Source organism: Aotus nancymaae, unplaced genomic scaffold, assembly GCF_030222135.1.
Source record: "Aotus nancymaae isolate 86718 unplaced genomic scaffold, 86718_ANA_hifiasm-v0.15.2.pri h1tg000014l, whole genome shotgun sequence".
Taxonomy (NCBI): domain Eukaryota; kingdom Metazoa; phylum Chordata; class Mammalia; order Primates; family Aotidae; genus Aotus; species Aotus nancymaae.
The window spans coordinates 52,837,421-52,854,555 of record NW_026988425.1 but is presented as its reverse complement, the minus strand read 5'-3'; the positions used below and the strand labels follow the sequence as shown (position 1 = coordinate 52,854,555).

The 17,135-nt window shown below is 39.8% G+C and overlaps 1 protein-coding gene and 1 pseudogene across 2 annotated transcripts in view; one reads left to right on the top strand and one right to left on the bottom strand.

The window, feature by feature from the left end:
- The window catches only part of RAB3C (RAB3C, member RAS oncogene family), a 266,342-nt gene that overhangs the window by 63,661 nt on the left and 185,546 nt on the right, over window positions 1-17,135 (bottom strand). The window lies entirely within an intron of this gene.
- Window positions 11,419-11,877, top strand: LOC110568120 (small ribosomal subunit protein uS13-like; annotated as a pseudogene).

Genomic DNA, 17,135 nt, shown 5'->3' with positions numbered 1-17,135 from the left:
TCCATTTCTTTCTTTTTTCCTACTTTTTTCTCTTTCTCTCTATCTTATACCCACACTTCTGCCCTACCTCCTATCTTTCTTTCTACCACTGCTATAGAATTTTTCTGCATCAGTTCCCAGTGAGTGAGTGTGCTGTTGCTTAATGGAAATCACCATTAGAAGGGAATGGAAGGCCTGTGGGTTAGGAGACCCAACAAAACAGATAAAGCTATACCTGTCTTCTTTTCTCCTGAGCCTCTTCTCTCAACTCCAACTTCCTCAACAATTTTCACAACTCTTTTGGCCCTCCACCCAGAATGAAGTTCCACATGCAGTTTCAGTAATCACTTTTTAAGTTACACAACTATAGTTAAGAAAACTTTTAATTGAAAGTTATACAGCAGGCCAGGATGGGTAGGTTGGAGTATGGTTTCCTGTGGCGTGAGTTCTGAGGGGACAAAAGCAGGTGATATGAAGGAAATGGAATAGGGTAGGGACTTCCTTCTTGTCCTGAACTCTGAGCAGTCTTCCAGAGTGGGAAACCCATAGTATTATGTAAGTATCTGTTCTCATACTGCTAATAAAGACATATCCGAAACTGGGTAATTTATAAAGGAAAGAGGTTTAATTGACTCACAGTCCCACATGGCTGGGGAGGCCTCACAATCATGGCAAAAGGCAAAGGAAGAGCAAAGTCATATCTCACATGGTAGCAGGCAAAGAGACCACGTGTAGGGGAACTCTCCTTTAGAAAACCATCAGATCTTGTGAGACTTACTATCACGAGAATAGCATGAGAAAAACCCACCTCCATGATTCAAATACCTCCCACCAGGTCTCTCCCACAACACAGGAGAATTAGGGGAACTACAATTCAAGATGAGATTTGGGTGGGGACTCAGCCAAACCACATCAATAAGCTTTTTCTAAATGTGGCCTGAGAACTACCTGCATCAGGCTCACCTGGTGCTTGTTAACAATGCAGATTTCTGGGCCCCACGGAACCTACTGAAGGGGAATCCCTAGGAGAAATCAGCATTTTAAACAAGTTCTCAGTGGAGATACTTAACGTACATCAAAATACAAGAACTACATTAGTTAGCCGAATCACTTGAGAAAGTAAACTCTGAGCCTCACTTTCTTCATCTGTAAAATGGGTGGAAAACCATTTTCATAGAGGTGTTATGAGAACTAAAGCATCATTTAGTCCTTTGTCTATAATACTTAATAACACTTAATAAATGTTTTTTAAAATAAATAATTAAAACCAGTGATTCTTTCATGATGAAACGGAATAGATTGGTGAATATTCACACCAACTGGCATTTGAGTTTTAGTAAAGACATAGACAACAGAAGAATGATTTTTTAAAAAGCGTAACCGTTAGACAATCTGGACCACAACGAGCTTGGTCATGCCCACTTCAGGAGGGAAAGTGATAGTGTTATATATTGCTATTTTCTGTTTCATACAATCCTGCTGCCAGAAAAATCAGTAAGTTATCCTGCTTCCCACAAGGTTCTGTGTTATGTTTTGTTTGGTGTCATGCCTGCTTTTTTCTACTTTTCTTCCTCCCTTGTCTTTTAAATTGTAAATTTTGTCTGAAAAACAAACAAAAAAAAAAAAAAAGAAAAGAAAAAAGAAAAAATGAGGGGCATTATTTAAGTAGAGAAAACAGTTTTATACACTTCCAAGGGAGAATCTAGTAATATATGAGGGTATAAAAAGCACTGTGAATTTTCATTGCATTTGCTGGTTTCAAAGTTCTTTAGTGACCTGCTATAAGAACAGAAGGCCTTCCATTTTAATACACACTCTGCTGAGAAACTTGCAGCTGATTTATGACCTCTCAAACCTGAGGCTTCACTTTCTACATGTATACTTGGGAGACATCATGGTTTCAGGAAAGGAGAAAGAGGATTTTTCTTCCCTCAGTAATTAAATTCCAATTCTATCTTAAGGTGATCTCCAAGATAAAATAAAAACATAGACAATAAAAAGACAAAATAGAAATGTACAATCAGGACCATAGAAATTTAATTGGAGAATATTATCAGCATGGAACTAGAAAAATGCAAATTCATCACCAATGATTCCTTCACCTAGATGACCATCAGAAATACACGAATGCTTTAAAAATGTTGATTCTTGGGCTTCATCTCAGACTTAGTCTCTCCAGAAATAAGGTCCAAAAATCAGACTTTTAAAAGCTCCCCACACTGGGAATATAAACTATATGTATGTGTGCATGTATATATGTGTGTGTTCATTTACTTATTCTGTACTCTACCAAAGCAAAAAAAAAATGGCAAAATGAAGTCCATAACATTTATAAATAGGACTTCTTAAAGTAGGAAACATAAGAGAAGCTCTTCCTCCAAGTGAATTCTGAAGGCAATCTCTCTTTTGGTATTGTATCCACAGGGCTGTGTAGTTTAGCAAAGCCCTTACAGCCCACTGAGAGGTATGAGGCTGTGTGTCCCTTCTCTGCAGAGTGAACCAAATATTTTTCTGAATGGGCTGCTGACTCCCCTCCAATGTGAGAGGGTTCTTAATAAGACTGTGCATTGGATGTAGATAATTTTAAAACAATAATAAAACACTGTAAATATTTTTCTATTATTGCCATGTGCTAGCAAACATGAGAAACGAAATAATGTCAATGAAAAAATACTCCTGCCCTTAAAAAAGTTTTTTTGTTAGTATAAATTCTAACAATTACTGTTGAGGTGTTTTTTTTTTTTTGGTTTTTTTTTTTTTTTTTTTTTTTTGAGATGGAGTCTTGCTTTTTTGCCCAGGCTGGAGTACAATAGCATGATCTCAGCTCACTGCAATCTCCACCTCCCAGGTTCGAGCAATTCTGCCTCAGCCTCCCAAGTAGCTGGGATTATGGGCACCCACGACTGCAACCAGCTAATTTTTGTATTTTTAGTAGAGACCGGGTTTCTCCATGATGGCAGGCTGGTTTGAACTCCTGACCTCAGGTGATCCGCCTGCCTCAGCCTCCCAAAGTGCTGGGATTACAGGCGTGAGCCACTGCACCTGGCCACTGCTGAGTTTTCATAGCATTATATACATATACACACATACACACAAGTATGTACATATACTTAATAGTGCAGTGTTTATAAACACAGAATCAGAACTTGAATTCCTTCATCCTATATAGAGGAACTTGAATTCCTGTCATCCTATATGGATGTAATTTAAATACAGTGTCTTCTCCAAGTTTTTATTTGTGCTTTACTTTAAAAACAGTAACAGGACATGAACTACAAATTGTAATATCCTTGTTTGGTAAATGCAAATTTTAGGTCACACATAAAATATTTTGTGGAATTTAAAGACATATGTAAATACTAAGGTTTACTCTTCATTTTGAATTGTTTAAAAACTAAATAACAATTCAAGAAAATATGTTATTTAGTGTACAATTTAGTAGCTACTAAAATTGTTTCATTTGAAGACATTTTACTTACTACTATTTATCTCTACTGGCATGATCATATATAAATATATATATAATGGTTATATATATCATGATTATATATATATGAATATTTTATTCAACTTTGTGTGTGTAGATATACACAAAGTTTTATATATATATACACACACACACACACAAAGTTCAGTAAAACAAGATTTTTACTGTGTTTATTTCAGGCTATTATTATTCATTCCACATTATAATTATTAACGAAAGTAGCTCGGTCATTTATAGGAGGGGTTGTTAGGAAACATTCTGCTCTGCTGTCGAATCTAGTAGATACACTGTTGCTCCCCTTCATCTCTTCCCTCCCTCCCTCACCAAAATCAGTGTTTCCATGCGTGGTTCACAGCTTCTGTCTCCGGCTCTAATTTCTAGTGCACTGTAATAGTCCCTTGCATTTGTATTTGTTGCTTTCCTCTCTTTTGTTTCTGCTTTCCCTTTTCTTTTTGTAAAATTTCTTGATTTTTCCTGTGCCCTTAGTTCCTTCTTCAGATGCTTGGTTTGGACCATTCCTGCTAGCCAGTAAGAATCCCTTTATTTCTGCTTGGAACACTCCTTACTACATGAGGAAAAGGTTTTGCCCCCATGGCTGAAGGGCTGTTACTGTTACTTGCCTGGAAGCTGATCCCTTCACCTTTTCCTTAATTCCTGGAGGTATTCCAGATATAGAAGTCACCAGGTTTATATATTTCCAAAGTAAACACTAACACAATTTTACCTATAATGCTAAATTATTATAATAAGCTCTGGTGGTGAATTTAATGAACATAAAATAGACATGGCTTGCCATGCAAAGAAACAAACACTCCCATTATCACCTAATTTCCTCATCTATTACTTTGAAAAGTGTACAGTGACACCATCTCACACTTATTTGTATAGTACTTGCTCTTTCATTTGCATTATTTCCTTTGCCATTTACAACAATCTTATTATCAGTCATCGCTATTACTGTCCAATATCATCTCCATTTTAGAAAGAAGTAAAGCACTTAAATGACTTGCCTATAGTTACTTGGAAGGCCAGTGGCAGAAAGAAGTATTTTCCCCACATCAAACTGCTTCTAAGTTTCATAAACTGTTACTTTTTAGAGTTTCATGAAAATACTGCAATGCTCATGTGAGGAAATAATTATTAAAATTTGGGAGGCTCTCACTTTAAAATATATCATTATGCCTGATGGTAGAGACCTGCTTATCTGAGTATCTGAATGATACAGTCTCTTTTATTATAAATAGAATCTTTATTTATGAAACCAAAACATTTGACTTATGCATTAAATAGATGAAGTAGCTTCTTAGATTCATAATAATGGAGGGGGTTCTGGAGGGCATGAATTATGTTTTAACAGAATTAAATTTTCATATCTCCTCTTAACTAGCCCATCCTCCAAGACTCATTCCTAATCATACCTTCTTGAAACTCCTCTTATATCCCCAGATGGATATCTTTCTCTCTGCACCTGCAGATTTTGCACTGGGGATTCCTTACTTTGTCCAGCCCAACATCTAACTCTTCATGTGGTAATGGAACCCGCATTTCTCCTGTGGATTCACTCTTCTCCCATCGTGAGTCCTAGGTGGTTTGAGCATGCCAACTCTCTCTTGATTCCTGGGATGAGCCCATGGTAAAGGCCTAGTCAAGGAAATCCCCTTGGCTACAGAAACTAGTTGAGGCCTGAGTCCAATAAGCCTCAATCACAAAGCTTTTTGTGAGACTGCTGTAAGAAAGAAAATGACTTTGGGGGACTAAGAACTGGAGGGACAGAAATCGAGATTTGTGGAAGCTGCCATGGGTAAAGGGTTTGACTGAGAGTAAGCCTCTTCATCCAATACGTCTTTTTAAAAATGTCAAACATTTTATGTATAGCCAGACTTCTTATTCTAAGATACTCATAACTTTGATCTCAGTTCTGAAATCAAAATAAAGCCAAATTTGAGGCAGAGCAGGACCAGACAGAGGGAGAAAGGAGGAACAGGAGAGTGGAAGGGGGAAATTGATCCAGCGAGACAGAGACCAGTGTTGTCACCACTGACCTTCTGGATTTATTTATGCCTGATGCTAGATTACCTCTGGACTCTTCAGTTATGTGAGCTAATGGCTTGATTTTTTTTTCCTTCAGGAAAACTGAGTTGGGTTTTTATCAAATAATTATAATAGAAATGAACATAGTTACTTTAGAGAATCATTTTTTCTTCTCTTAGGCCACATATCATTCTTTGCCAAATAGAGTGTTAACCTGTGAAAAAGTGCAGTCCCCTTGCATCAACGGGGAACTTTTGAAAGCAGAGAGCAGGCTCTAGGGGTCCTTGTTTGTTTTTTCCCACATAATATTTTAGATTTGATTTTTGTTGGAGAGCACACATATCAGGGCTAGTGGTCCTTGTTTCCCTGTGGAACCTGGCATTCCTTGGGGGTATAAGTGCTCTACACTGACTTTCTTATGGACAATAAAGCCCACATGTTCATTTAAATTAACTTTCTGATGTAGAGCATTTAATTTGAGCATTGTTTTTCTTTGGCATTCAGGAGGGAGCTGTCACAACATTTCTAATACTAATCAGTGTTTGAATGTGCTACTCCTTTGAAATCCCACAGATGCAAATATTTATGAATTTATATAGCTACCATTTAGTGGTCAGGCATGCCTATTTTAATTTCAGAACTCAGATAAAAACATGACTAACTTAGCATGATAAGTCTAGTTATAGTGTTTGACATTAAAAAATATCACATAGGAAGGCGAGGGTCAGGTCTAAGTGAAAAGATATGAAGTCCTATTTTGGACATGTTGAGTTTGAGATGCCTATGGGATAGGGATATTAAAGCAGAGATAGCTAAGAGTTAGCTGAATTAATGGCTCTAGACTTTAGGTGAGAGTGTTAAGGGGAAAATACTTACTTGGCTACATATTAGTATCACCTGGGGAGTTTTTAAAACCCATAATGCCCAGGCCACATCTCAGACCAATTTAATCAGAAGCTCTGGGAGTGGAGATTAGACATAACTATTTTTTAAAGCTCTTCAGGTTGGTACAATGTACAACCAACACTGAGAAATAATGTCCCGGTGTGTCTGGCTAATGTTTCAACTGGAAAATTCAGGCAACAGATAAAAACATTTTGGGATATAATTATCCACTTAAGGCATGGTTCCAATATTCCCCAGAAAATGGTTTTATTTGTATGTCCCTTTTCTCACTATTCCTATCTTATAATTCTATGAAATTTCCCAATTAAATAGAGAGACTGCATAAAAGTGGAAAGAACATAAACTTTCCCAGATATATAGATCTGAGTTCAAATCCTGCCTCCTCCACTCGTTAACTGTGTGTCCCTGGCTGAGATGCTTAACTTCCTTAAGGCTTAACAGCTTTCTTATTTGTAAAAATGGGAATAGAACTGACTTTCAGAAGACTATAGGTAAATGAGATACTTCAAATAAAACGGAAAACACAGGGCCAGCTATTTTGTAGCTGTTTAATATATTGATAGTAACTGTTGAAATAAGGTACACAGTTCACACGTATAATGATAGGAGCAAATGTCTGTTATCTGCAGATAACAGGCTTAAGGGTATCTGGTTTGGGGTCTGCAGCCATGAGTAGATCTACACACTGTATCTCAAGCTTCTGTCATTCACTGTCAGGGTTTTGTAATATTTTCACCTTGATTAATGTTGTGAGAAGAACGGGTCCTACACGAGGCAGCTGGTAAGCAGAACGGTGGTGATAAGAAATAACCAAACAAGACAGTGGTCCCATTTTTTTTTTCCCCACCAAGGCCTGGCTTAGCATCTAATCTTATTTTCCCAATTTTGTATTTACAATGCATTTTCCTTTTATCATGCCTTTTAATGGCTATTTCTTTCCCCTAGCTGCACACACTCATGCACCCCCATTCCCAAATTCACGTGCCCATGTTCCTTAGCATAGACTCCTAAAGCTAGCCTCTATTTTTATCTCTTCACTCTTCCCTTCGTCCCAGTGGCATCATCTGGTTTTGCAGATATTTCACAAAACCTCGACAGGCACTAAGCCAAGGAAACCACTTAGGGAAGGAGGAATATGATGTATTTACATACCATTATCTAAAATGTGAGATTTCTATAGCAAACATTGCTTATTTATAATAACACCAAAATGGAGCCACCTATTAAACCTTTCAATAAAACTGATTATACACAGCCTTTACCAGTACTTATTTAGAAAAGATTATACACAAGTGAGAAAATGTCCCTCCTTTCTCTACCACCCACTGTTCAATTCTAAATGCCTTATTAGTGCATCTAAAATGCATATTTTACTGAGAAGTGTGCCTAAAACTTCCACCAAATCCACCTTAAGGTGCACTAAAGCAGGGTCCAGCAAAATTTTCACGAACAGGAAATTACACACACATAAATGCATTTGTTTTTGATATCATCTGTCAGGCAAAATTAAAACTGATTTTCTTTCCATTCATTTACATCAAAAAAATCCCAAAATAATAGAATTCAGCAGGTTCTCATTTGAGGGAGAGACAGAAATGGACCACATAGGACTTACCTGGCAGGAGTAGGGGGCAAGGTGTTGGCAGTGCCGCTGGGGCTTTCGGCCTACAGCACGTGCATTAAACACAAAGCCATCTTTGGCTGTTTTTCAAGACAGAGGCAGGGGTGCTGCAGAAAGATACCGTGAACTCCTTATATGGAAAGAAGCCAGACTGAAGCAGCATGCGGAGCGAGCTGAATTAAGTGTGCAGATTAAATGAACAGCTTGCTTTATGTACATCAGTTAAGTTCAAAGCTTTCGGACCTACTGCTAATAGCAGGCTTGGTGAAGAAATAAACAGTGAACTGGTGCCATGGGCCTGGCAGAAGGCAGGCAAGAACTGCACCTGCCCTCTGGCTCTCTGTTCCTCCAATCTGCCTTTCTGTTGTACAGTTTCCTCTGTATCTGGGGCTTTATTTACAGCACCGATTCTTGTGTGAAAAAGAAAAGGCTTCATCTCCGTTTAGTCTGGAATCCCTAACCAACAATAGTGGAGGGAGGGAGGGGAGTGTTCTGTGCCCAGGAAGAGGAGTTAGGACAGCTGAGAATTTAATAGCACGGACTTGAACATCAGAACCTGAAGAATGAGGGTGTCGTTCCTGCTGACCTAGGCACAGAGCTCTCCACAGGCCTTAGATGCAAATAGGACTGTGCACACCAAAGAACACAAACGTCATGTGGTGTCATTAGTGTTGCTTCTACTGTGCTTATTGTCCATGGTAGCTAAAGGTGATTCTAGTCCCAGCCCAGTGAGGCTGGCAGATAATATCCCTCTAAGGTCTATGTGCAGGGGAAATAGTCTTCTCCAAACGGTTACTGTCTCCAGTTCAAGCCAAAGAGTGTGAACTCTCCATAACTCTTCTTAAGAATTAAAAACTTATTTTGCAAATTATATAGATAAAACACATTCTTCTAGAAAATAAGAAAATATAGAAAACCATAAAGAAAAAAAATTACCCAGGAATCTACTCCCAAAAGAATCCCTTAACATTTTTCTGTACATTCTTCTCAGGAGACTTCTTATGAGTCTCAAACTCCTAATAAAACTGGATTTTATTAGAATTTATGAGATAATCATCGACAAAGACACTATAGCTGAAATCCCCGGAGAAAATGCCTACAATTTACATAGAGAGTATTTCTTTGCAGTGGAAATCGTAAGGAACTCTGTGGTCAGGCTCAGAAAAGACGACAGAGCAAGCCTAGCAGCAGCTTCACGTGGAAGTATTTTCAGCTCTGAGCTCCCAGGGCTTCCCACGGGGCAGGTGTGATCATCCAGGGACGTGTGGGGCTCAGGCCTATTGGCCAGTGTGTGCTGTTGTGGGGCTGCCAGCAATGGCCACTCATGTCACCCTTAAGATGTGAGAAGAAGTCTAGTTTCCAATACATGGAATCTTGAAATGATGCACTGAACTTTCTGGCCCTTGTCATCTTATCTCTGGGTCTCGTGGCCTTCTTCATTTCCTTTCAACTTGCTGTGGATATCCTTAGGAAGCCCGGATGCCTTTCAACTTCTGGACGTGCCAGGCAGATGCGGCACATGTACCACAGTACATTCCTATGCAGAGTGGGTTGTCGGGGGTGAGGGGGTGTATAAAAGAAACCTTAATTGTACTCAGTTCTCACACATAAGTAGATGTTTTTTGACAAACTGAGTCATGTCCTTTACTTCCCAGGTTGGATCTGTTCCCTTTTTCCCCAACTTTGCGGTAGAGCCAGCTGGGCTCAGTGCCTCAGGGAAGCCATGTGGTCTGGAAGAAAATTAAAATAACCTGCATGTTTTCCTGAAATTTGTGTTCCAAAGCTCAAATCTTTGGGAGAATTTAGGGAATTCATAGAGATATACACAGAGCCTGGAAGAACCAGGAAGGGAGAAGAGCTGAGACAAGCCATATTCTCCTGGGCTGTGCTGAAGGGGCCAGGAGGCTGAGGAAAGGGAGTGGGAGGGAACTGGGCGCCCCTCCTCTCTGTCTGGAGTTGCCTCTTCCACCTCAGGAAGCCCCACGAAGACTGCACCTATCAGTGTGCCACTGGGGAAAAGGTTGATGGTCCAGTCAGCTGCCTCCAGTGCATCCCTAAACGCTGGACTCTAGAACTATAGCCAAATGTGAAGGTAGGGGTGGTGGAGTTCCAAAACTCCAGGAAGGGCTGAGGTTCAAGTCTAGGATAGTGACTCAGAGTGAGAAACTGGCTTAATGAACAATGAAACTGTGTTTATTGCTCTTCTGAGTTGTGGATTAATATCATACTAGTATTAGTTTCCTATTGCTGCTGTTCCAAATAACAATAAAGATTTGAAATGGTGCAAGTCTATTATCTTACAGTTTTGTAGGTCAAAAGTCTGACAGAAGCTTCACTGGACAAAAATCAATGTGTCCTTAGCAGGGCTAAGTTCCTTTCTGGAGGCTCCAGGAGAGAATCTGTTTATTTGCAACTTCCAGCATCTACAGGCTTCAAAAATTTCTTACCTCCGGGTTCCCTTCTATCTTCAAAGTCAGCAATGGCTGGCTTTGTCATATTGCAGAACTCTGAAACTGACTATTCTATATCTTCCCCCCATTCATGGACCCTTGTGATCATATCAGGTCTACCTGAATAATCCAGGGTAATCTATTTTGAAGTCAGCTGATTAGCAACCTTAATTCCATCTGCAACCTTAATTCTCCTTTTCAAATGACATAACACATTCATAGGTCCTAGAGTCTAGGATGTGAACTCCTTGTGGGGAGGCATTATTTTACCTACCACAAACCCAGTTACACACTGGACCAACAGCATCAGCATCAATTGGGAGCCTGTTAGAAATGCAAGTTCTCTAGCCTCCTGTCATACCTACTGAATCAGCATCTTCACTTGACCAAGATCCTAAGGTGATTGATTCCTATGCACTGATTCAGAGCATTCCGAATAGTAGAAGCTTGGATATTTGTACAGAAGTAATATGCAAAGAAGCAGGGCCAATGTTTACCAAAAAAAAAAAAAAACAGGATCAGAGGTTAAATAATTTAGCAAAATCACTTAGTGCAGTGGTTGCCAATCTGTCCTGCACATTAGAATTAGCTGGGACCATTCACAATTGCTATGAAGAGAATAAAATACCTAGGAATACAAATAACAAGGAATGTGAAGGACCTCTTCAAGGAGAACTACAAACCACCACTCAAAGAAATAAGAGAGGACACAAACAGACGGAAAAACATTTTATGCTCATGGTTAGGAAGAAACAACATTGTGAAAAAGGCCATACTGCCCAAAGTAATTAATAGATTCAATGCTATCTCCATCAAGCTACCACTGACTTTCTTCACAGAACTGGGAAAAACCACCTTAAACTTCATATGGGATATAAAAATATTGCGTCACTTCCGTTCTCTCTTCCACAGGAGGCTTACATGCCGCCGCTTGTGCTGCCGCCATGTCTCTAGTGATCCCTGAAAAGTTCCAGCATATTTTGTGAGTACTCAACACCAACATCGATGGGCGGCAGAAAATAGCCTTTGCCATCACTGCCATTAAGAGTGTGGGCCGAAGATATGCTCATGTGGTGTTGAGGAAAGCAGACGTTGACCTCACCAAGAGGGCAGGAGAACTCACTGAGGATGAGGTGGAACGTGTGATCAGCATTATGTAGAATCCACACCAATATAAGATCCCAGACTGGTTCTTGAACAGACAGAAGGATGTAAAGGATGGAAAATATAACCAGGTCCTAGCCAATGGTCTGGACAACAAGTTCCGTGAAGACCTGGAGCGACTGAAGAAGATTCGGGCCCGTAGAGGGCTTCGCCACTTTTGGGGCCTTCGTGTCCGAGGTCAGCACACCAAGACCACTGGCCACCATGGCCACACCGTAGGTGTATCCAAGAAGAAGTAAGTCTGTAGGCCTTGTCTGTTAATAAATAGTTTATATACCGAAAAAAAAAAAAACACAACAAAAAAACACTTCATATGGAACCAAAAAAGAACTTGCATAGCCAAGACAATCCTCAGCAAAAAATAAAAAATAAAAAATAAAAAAAACAAAGCTGGAGGCATCATGCTACCTGACTTCAAACTATACTACAAGGCTACAGTAATCAAAATAGCATTGCATTGGTACCAAAACAGAGATATAGACCAATGGAACAGAACAGAAGCCTCAGAAATAATGCCACACATCTACAACCTTCTCATCTTTGACAAACCTGACAAAAACAAGCAATGGGGAAATGATTCCATGTTTAATAAATGGTGTTGGGAAAACTGGCTAGCAATATGCAGAAAGCTGAAACTGGATCCCTTCCTTACACCTTATACAAAAATTAACTCTGGATGGATTAAAGATTTAAACTAAGACCTAACACCATAAAAACCCTAGAAGAAAACCTAGGCAATACCATTCAGGACATAGGCATGGGCAAGGACTTCATGACTGAAACACAAAAAGCAATCGTAAATTTCCAGCATGTACAGGCTTCACAAAATTGACAAATGGGATCTCTTAAATTAAAGAGCTTCTGCAGAGCAAAATAAACTATCATTAGAGTGAACTGGCAACCAACAGAATGGGAAAAAAATTTTGCAATCTACCCATCTGACAAAGGGCTAATATCCAGAATCTACAAAGAACTTAAACAAATTTACAAGAAAAAAAATCCATCAAAAAGTGGGCAAAGGATATGAACGACACTTCTCAAAAGGAGACATTTATGCAGGCAACAAACATATGAAAAAAAGTTCATCATCACTGGTCATTAGAGAAATGCAAATCAAAACCACATTGAGATACCATCTCACGCCAGTTAGAATGGTGATCATTAAAAAATCTGGAGACAGATGCTGGAGAGGATATGGAGAAATCGGAATGCTTTTACACTGTTGGTGAGAGTGTAAATTAATTGAACCATTGTGGAAGACAGTATGGCAATTCCTTAAGGATCTAGAACTAGAAACACCATTTGACCCAGCAGTACCATTATTGGGTATATACCCAAAGGATTATAAATCGTTCTATCATAAGGACACATGCACACGAATGTTCATAGTGGCACTGTTTACAATAGCAAAGACTTGGAACAAACCCAAATGTCCATCAATGATAGACTGGATAAAGAAAATGTGGCACATATACAGCATGGAATACTATGCAGCCACAAAGGAGGGTGAGTTCACGTCCTTCTCAGGGACATGGAAACCATTATTCTCAGCAAACTGACACAGAACAGAAAACCAAACACCACATGTTCTCACTCATAAGTAGGTATTGAGCAATGAGAACACATGGACACAGGGAGGGGAACATCACACACCAGGGCCTTTCGGGGGGTGATGGTCTAGGGGAAAGATAGCAGTGGGTGGGGGGATTGGGGAGGGATAGTGTTAGGAGAAATACCTAATGTAGGTGACGAGGTGATGGATGCAGCAAACCACCTATGTAACAAACCTGCACATTCTGCACATGTTCCCCAGAACTTAAAGTATAATAATTAAATTTTTTAAAAAACTACAAAAAAAAAAAAAAAAGAATTAGCTGGAAATATTGAGGCACTTTAAGAACTCCCAAGGGCCAGGCTACATCCCAGACCAATGAAGTCAGATTCTATGATGGTGGGACACCAATATTAGTTGCTTTTAAAATGCCCTAGATGTTTCCACCCTGCAGCTAATTTTAAAAGTATGGGTTTTAGAAGACTTTAACGGTGAAGAGAACCTAAATTCTAGGTTTTCAGAATGATCAATTTTCTGGGTTTGCCCAGGAATGTTCTGGTTTTAAAACTATAAAGTGGTGTGTCTTAGAAACTCCACTCAATCCTGTGCAACCTGGGACAGTTAGGCACCCTTGTTTCCAGGTATAAAATCCAGTCCACCACAAGCTGCTGCAAATTGTTGAGTTTAGCTTTTCACCCTTACCTTTTCCACTGGTTTCCTTTTAGATACACACTGGACACAGATAAGCCATAAAGTGACAGTGCCTTGACTGTGTGGGTGAGATAGATAACCCCACGTTCTCCTTTAGAACTGAGGTATGCTCTTAGATCTGCATCTCACACAGCCAATGGAAGCATGCTAATGATCTTAAAAGCTCATTAACTCTTTTCAAGCATGACAGTGAGGTCATGGGAAGAAGGTAGATGATTTCTCTTTCCTTACACTAAGACTTTCGTCTTTTGGACTCCTCCCTCCCTTCTAGTATTCCCTACTTAGGAAACATATTTGGTAATACGAGCAAGGTCATTTATTGGTTATTAGTTGTCTTGTAAAACTTTTTTTTTTAATGAAAAAGTAGCACTGCATGTAAACTGAGTAATATGGTTTGTCTGTGTTCCCACCCAGATCTCATCTTGAATTGTAGCTTCCATAATTCCCATGTGTCATAGGAGGGAGGGACCTAGTAGGAGGTAACTAAATCATGGGCATGGATCTTTCCCATGCTGTTCTCATGATTACGCATAAGTCTCACGAGATCTGATGGTTTCATGAAGGGAGTTCCCCTGCATACACTGTCTTACCTGCGGTCATGTAAGATGTGACTTTGCTTCTCATTCCCCTTTTTCCATGATAGTGAGGCCTCCCCAACCATGTGGAACTGGGAGCCAATTACTCTTTCCTTTATACATTACCAAGGCTTGGGTACGTATTAGGAGCATGAGAACAGACTAATACACCCAGGGTCTCCAAAATGAAAATGTGGAGGACTATGTATTATATTCCTCACTTTTTGATGGGTGAGGCTTTCTGACCCATTTTTAAAAAATTATTTATTGACTGATTTTTTTTTTTTTTTTTTTTTTTTTTTTTTTTGAGACGGAGTTTCGCTCTTGTTACCCAGGCTGGAGTGCAATGGCGCGATCTCGGCTCACTGCAACCTCCGCCTCCTGGGTTCAGGCAATTCTCCTGCCTCAGCCTCCTGAGTAGCTGGGATTACAGGCACGCGCCACCATGCCCAGCTAATTTTTTGTATTTTTAGTAGAGACGGGGTTTCACCATGTTGACCAGGATGGTCTTGATCTCTTGACCTCGTGATCCACCCGCCTCGGCCTCCCAAAGTGCTGGGATTACAGGCGTGAGCCACCGCGCCCGGCCGTATTGACTGATTTTTAATATATTTTATTGCACTTTAGATTCTGGGGTACAGGTGTAGAACATGCAGGATTGTTGCATAGGTACACACATGGCATCCCCAAATCACCTGTGTCTGGCATTTCTCCCCATGTTATCCCTCCTGAACTTCCTACCCCCTGCTGTCCCTCCCCCACTCCCCCCAAAAGTTCCCAGTATGTGATGCTCCCCTCCCTGTGTCCATGTGTTCTCATTGTTCAACACCCACCTATGAGTGAGAGAATGATGGTTTCCAGATTCATCCACATCCCTACGAAGGACACGAACTCATCATTTTTGATGGCTGCATAGTATTCCATGGTGTATATGTGCCACATTTTCCTTGTCCAGTCTATCATCGATGGGCATGTGAGTTGGTTCCAGGTCTTTGCTATTGTAAACAGTGCCACTGTGAACATTCGTGTGCATGTGTCCTTCTAATAGAACGATTTATAATCCTTTGGATATATACCCAGTAATGAGATTGCTGGGTCAAATGGAATTTCTATATCTAGGTCCTTGAGGAATTGCCACACTGCCTTCCACAGTGGTTGAACTAATTTATACTCCCACCAACAGTGTAAAACTGTTCCTATTACTCCACATCCTCTCCAGCTTCTGTTGTCTCCAGATTTTTTAATGATCACCATTCTAACTGGCGTGAGGTGGTATCTCAATGTGGTTTTGATTTGCATTTCTCTAATGACCAGTGGTGATGAGCATTTTTTCATATGTTTGTTGGCCTCATACATGTCTTCTTTTGAAAGTGTCTGTTCATTTCCTTTGCCCACTTTTGGATGGGCTTGTTTGTTTTTTTCTTGTAAATCTGTTTTAGTTCTGTGTAGATTCTGGATATTAGCTCTTTGTCAGATGGGTAGATTGCAAAAGTTTTTTCCCATCCTGTTGGTTGCTGGTTCACTCTAATGATTGTTTCTTTTGCTGTGCAGAAGCTCTGGAGTTTAATTAGATCCCATTTGTCTATTTTGGCTTTTGTTGCCATTGCTTTTGGTGTTTTAGTCATGAAGTCCTTGCCTATGCCTACATCCTGAATGGTTTTGCCTAGGTTTTCTTTAGGGTTTTTATGGTGTTAGGTCTTATGTTTAAGTCTTTAATCTATCTGGAGTTAATTTTAGTGTAAGGTGTCAGGAAGGGGTCCAGTTTCTGCTTTCTGTACATGGCTAGCCAGTTTTCCCAACACCATTTATTAAACAAGGAATCTTTTTATTTTTAAGCTATGTTTTCAAACAGGAGAGGGGAAGGTGGGCCTTCAACCAATTAAGAATAGATAGCTGATATCCAGAATTTACAACGAACTAAAACAGATTTACAAGAAAAAAACAAACAAGCCCATTCAAAAGTGGACGAAGGATATGAACAGATACTTTACAGAAGAAGACATACATGAGGCCAACAAACATATGAAAAAATGCTGATCATCACTGGTCATTAGAGAAATGCAAATCAAAACTACATTGAGATACCATCTCACGCCAGTTAGAATGGCGATCATTAAAAAATCTGGAGACAACAGATGCTAGAGAGGATGTGGAGAAATGGGAACACTTTTACACTGTTGGAAGGAGTGTAAATTAGTTCAACCATTGTGGAAGACAGTGTGGTAATTCCTCAAGGACCTAGAAATAGAAATTCCATTTGACCCAGCAATCTCATTACTGGGTATATATCCAAAGGATTATAAATCGTTCTACTACAAGGACACATGCACACGAATGTTCATTGCAGCACAGTTTACAATAGCAAAGACCTGGAACCAACCCAAATGCCCATCAATGATAGACTGGACAGGGAAAATGTGGCACATATACACCATGGAATATTATGCAGCCATCAAAAATGATGAGTTATCATCCTTTGTAGGGACATGGATGAATCTGGAAACCATCATTCTCAGGAAACTGACAGAAGAACAGAAAATCAAACACCACATGTTCTCACTCATAGGTGGGTGTTGAACAATGAGAACACATGGACACAGGGAGGGGAGCACTATACACTGGGGTCTGTTGGGGGGAAATAGGGGAGGGACGGCGGGGG